Here is a 5446-nt window from a genome sequence, read left to right on the forward strand (position 1 = left end):
ATTTAGTTTATCGATCGATTTAATTTTTGCACATCCCTAATCAAACGTATTCTTTATGACATTTGTAGATTTAATATAAATTCATTTCTTTTCAATCATTCATCAAATCTTGACTTTTCTTGCTACTCTATCAGATGATTTTTCTATGTCAATAAATATTATGTGTGTATATATTTTTTTTACTCATTATAAATATCCGTCATCGTTCTTCTAAAAGGTAGTGGACGTTGTACATTTTCTAGATATATATATGAAGGCAGGATTTAAGTTTGGGGAAAAGACACAAATATTAACTCGCCTAAAATATTTCTATTAATATAGTCATTGATTTGGCAATTCTAATAGATAGTCATTTAGATTTTTCTGTTGCTACTACTCATTTTTTTTGGCCTTTTCTTTATTTATTGTTTAACTTTTAATATCAATTATTTTACATGTTACGTTATTTTTCTTCCTATTTTTTTTTTTTTATTTTCATTATTTTTTTTCTTTTAATGTAGTTAACTTTTTTTTTTTTTTTTGAAAAAAGTCCACTCTGTCCACCTATTTATTTTTTTAGATACGATCACGAAAATAAAAACATAAAATATAAGTCCACCCATAATTACTCTATCTTTTTTCATATGAGTTAATACTATAGTGACACTTTGATTTTTTCATTTTTCTACTATCTCTTGCTTTTTAATAAAAAAAATTAAGGAATGTTTGGACTGTAAAGGTACAGAGTTTAATAAATTTTGTATATGCTTGCACAAATTTTCTCAAAAATTTAGGTAAAGTTAACAAATTCACGAATAACGAATTACTATATATGCTTGTATAGATTTGCTCTGTAAAAGGTGTATTTATATGGTATATATACTGTATCAACGTGATATAAAAGTGTATCAATGTGGTATCAAAGTATATTAATGTAGTACAAAAGTGTATCAATGTAGTATAAAAGTCTATTAATGCGGTATAAAAGAGTACCAATTGGGTATAGGGATTGCATGTGCTTGCATAGAATTTCCTTTCTCTTTATTAAAAAGTATATCAATATATTATAAAAGTGTATCAATTTGGTATAAAAGTGTATCAATTGAGTATAGAAATTGCATGTGCCCAATTGGGCAAAATGGCCAAAAAAAAAAATTAAATTTAGCCGACAGTTTACATTTGCCGACCTTTTCAAATTGTACCAATTTTTCTTTTAAAATGGCCACCCCATGTTCTTTTCCCTTTAAGTTTCGTGGATTAAAAATTCGAAAACTTTAAATTACTAATTTCTAAATTAGTAATTTATACCTATTAAATAATTTTTTCAAGAGATATCGTGTTTATACTAAAGTTATTGGGTTCGGTTAAATCTGAGCTTTGATCTCTAGCTCCAATTTCTCAAGACATATCGTGTTTGTACTAAAGTTATTGGGTTCGATTAAATGCGAGCATTGATTTCTAGCTCCAATTTCTCAAAACATACCGTGTTTGTACTAAAATTATTGGATTTGATTAAATCCAAGTCTTGATCTCTAGCTTTAATTTCTAAAAATATACCGCATTTGTACTAAAATGATTGAATTCGATTAAATCCAAGCCATGATGTAACGACCCTCACGGTCGTTTTTCTGTATTTTAATATATGTTTTATATGCAGAAGTTTTCTATAACTGCGTCAACTTATTTTTGATTTGCTGGGACTGATAGTTCGATTCTCAGGTGGTGCTTTGAGGATTTTAGTACTACAGAATATATTGAGAAATACTTAATTTAAATTAGTATTTGGTAGAAATTTAATTTATTGCGCTTCTAAAATGTTTTTGATATTGATAAAATTCTTTAAGTTATGCTATATTTTTATTATTTTATTATAGCTTTTATAATTTATTAGTATTTTAAACGGAAATACTAAATTTAAAAATGTTAAAATATTACTATTATATAATAAAGGCTTTATTAGAAATAATTTTTTATTAATTTTGATATATTCAAAATATTATAGTTATTTTATCACAAACCTACGCAATACTCAAATATATATAAGATGGGATAAAAATATATTTTACTAATTCCACCTCCATTTCACGTGGAGGCGTGAAAATGGGAAAACAACAACAAATTAGCTAGCTAAGCATAGCTTATTTGGTGACACATGTAATGTAATATAAGTGTCATTATATGATGTTAAAATTATTCTTAGCTATGGAACGCACGATATCTATATATATTATGTATATCTGCTTGACTTTCTTTCTCACTTTGATTTTAGCTTACCAAGATTAGTAGTAGCATATTGCTAATAGATAAATTTATATATATATTGTACGTGTGATTGGAATACATGCATTCTTAATTACTTTTCTCAATCTCCCTCTTCGTGTTTCCATTTAAGATTGGTCAAAGGCACTTGTTGTGATGCCCTGCACGCTTATTCATACGCGATCAATTAGCTACACCAAGTTATTCGATACGATTCGGAGGCTTCTCGGAGAGCATCCAAGTAGGTTAGGTTTACCCTACCTTTAAATTAAGCTTCTTTAAATTAAGCTTATTTACTGAAATTGTGTACTATTGTACTAGTTTTAGATAAGTACTTATAATTGCATACCGTTTGATATATATAATAGGTCTTATTTATCCAAATTAGAACCCTGTTCTAGTAAATTTTGATATTTTATCTTTCAATATAATATAGCGTCTATCACTTTTCGATGTGGAATTAAATAGCAAAACCTTAAATTTGCTCCTTTTAAATTACGATATGCGTACGGTAATTAGATGTATTTTAGCTTCTTTTCAGGTTCAGTATATACTTTATTTGTGTCATTGATTGTAAATTTTGATACCATGTTGTCATTGTTACAGTGTGGTATGGATCTTAATATTACAGTTGGGTGTGATTACTATGAGTTTCGGTTCGAGTCCGACATCTGATTGTGGTTGTGGTTCTTTTGAGTTTCCATTCGAGACCACCATCTGATTATGGTTGTGGTTCCTCTGAGTTTCGGTTCGAGTTCGGCATCTGATTATGAGTTTTGTTGTATATTATATTTGTGGCTTTTGGTTATTACCCACTATGTTCGGTTCGAATCCGGCACATGTCCTCTTGTTATTATCTATCACTACCCGTTCGAGTTTGGTATCTGGCCTCTCCTTACTACCCATTGGTGTCGATTCAATTCCGATGCACATCTGGATGACTACTACGATTTCTTAGGATCAGTTCAGTTACGGATTATTTATGTTTATTTTAATTACTTCTTGTGTGTCTCACCAGCTTATGAGGGTACGGTTGGGTTAGTTGTCTTCTTCAGTGTGCCGAGCGGGCTTATAGGGGACCAATTAGGTTATGTTTGATTTGTCTGTTATTACTGCATTACTTATTTTCTGTATCGCTTATATTTATTCCTTTACAAAGTTTGCATAGCTTGGTAGTTGTTTACTTTTTCATGCCTATTTACTGATGACTCCAATTACACCCTTGCATTGTAGTTATACCTTTTCTGTATTGAGCCCAGTCGACCGATAATGTCTATTGAGTACCCGTTGCTTTGGTACGATACTACACTTCTGCATCTTTTTTCTGATGCAGATCCGAGTAGTAGCAGTCAACATTGACGTGATTCCTACCTTCCAGTACTGATTTGGAGTAAGTGAGCTTACCGTCGTCCGAGGCTGATCCTTCTCTATCTACTCCAGTTTACTCTTTTGTACCCAAGACTGTTTGTATATATTGGATATATTTTGGATTCTGTCTAGTACTCTGGTATATTTTAGTAGTGGCTCTAGTACCGACCTTACTAGGTCTTGGGAGGAATTCATTTGTGTATTTGGTCCTTTTACTTCTCTCATTTTAGTATATGATATATGTTTCCTTTCTATTTGTTACTTGTTATTACTACTGCTATCATTATACTCAATCTTTTTTTATTTCTGCCAATTAGCCCATTACTTATTATTCTGGGCTATATCTTGTTACCTACTGGGGGAATAAGGTAGGCGTCATCACGACTGTAGAAATCAGGTCATGATAGGTTGTTATTAGAGCTTAGGTTTCACCGGTACTGTTGGTACTAGAGCCAATGTTTAGTAGAATCTCGCAGATCGGCACAGAAACGTCTGTATCCTATCTTCGGGTGGCTACAGAGTATTTTTAGGGAATAATCTCATTTTCTTAATCTATTTTCATCCGTTGGGTCTGAGTTGGTTGTAATTTTTATTGGTGCACTCTTTATGTAGATGCTAGGACGCGAGGTTTTGAGAGTCGGGGATCGAGACCTCGGGTTCGCTTCTAGAGTTCTGATTAAGGGTCGAGGTCAACCTAGAGGTCAGGGGATGGATAGAGCAGTATCCCCAGTTCGAGATCAGTCCAGGAATCCATCACCTGATCCTCTTATAGCTCCGACGACTGAAAGAGCTCCAGGGATTCTACCACAACAGCAGGTAGACCAAGGGCAGCCCAGGCTCCACCCGATTTTACATCCTCTTCGATCCTTCGAGATATATTGGTACAGTGATTAGGGTTAGTTGGTGGTCCACCGACTGAGAGTGCTCATCCAACAACACAAGATGGTGTTGATTTAGGGGCACAACCTACGACTGCGGCGCCTAGGGTAGAGGTTCCGCCAGTATTAGTAGTCCTACAGCCGCCAGTAACCCATCCAGTTATATCTTTAGAGGAGTAGAAAATGTTGGGTCGATTTTTTAGATTGACTCCACCTAGGTTTTTCAGGATCCCCGGAGAGGATGCTAATGAGTTTCTATCCAGTTGTGAGGAGCAGGTTTGAAATTTAGGGTTGGTTGAGGCGAGAGGAGTAAACTTTATTTCTTATCAGTTAGACATAACAGTGAGGAGGTGGTAGAGGGGTTATCTTGATTCTAAGGCCAGTTGGATCTCTACCGGTAACTTGGATTCAGTTCTCCGAGGCTTTCTTGGGGAAGTATATGCCTCGCAGCATGTGTGAGCATCTTCAGAATGAGTTTACAGCATTGAGACAGGGTTTTATATCATGGCTGAGTATGAGGCGAGATTCTACGAGTTAGCAAGGCATGCCACTATGATTCTGCCTACGAAGTATGAATGGATTCGATGCTTCATTAAGGGATTGAGAGTACACTTCGTAGGGCTACACAGAGTTTGGTGACTTCAGGAAAGTCTTTTTCTGAGATAATTGAGCATGTTTATTCTATAGAGGAGATAAATCGTGAGGCCTAAGAGAGCAGTGATAAGAGACCATGTTACCAGGAAAGCTACAGTGATTCACAGATCACAGAATAATTTCATATTAAGTACCCCCAACAACAACCTTCTCAGTATCAGGGTCAGCCTAGTCAGCCAGTTCAGGCATCACTTCAGATATCAGATAGGGGTCAGCCCAGTTTTAGTGGTTCTAGTGGTCAGAGCAGCAGCCAGCCGGAAAGGGGTGTTCAGTCATGATCATCTGGTCGGGGTAATCATTTTAAATCT

The sequence above is a fragment of the Capsicum annuum genome, chromosome 7 (genome assembly GCF_002878395.1).
Source record: "Capsicum annuum cultivar UCD-10X-F1 chromosome 7, UCD10Xv1.1, whole genome shotgun sequence".
NCBI classification, from domain to species: domain Eukaryota; kingdom Viridiplantae; phylum Streptophyta; class Magnoliopsida; order Solanales; family Solanaceae; genus Capsicum; species Capsicum annuum.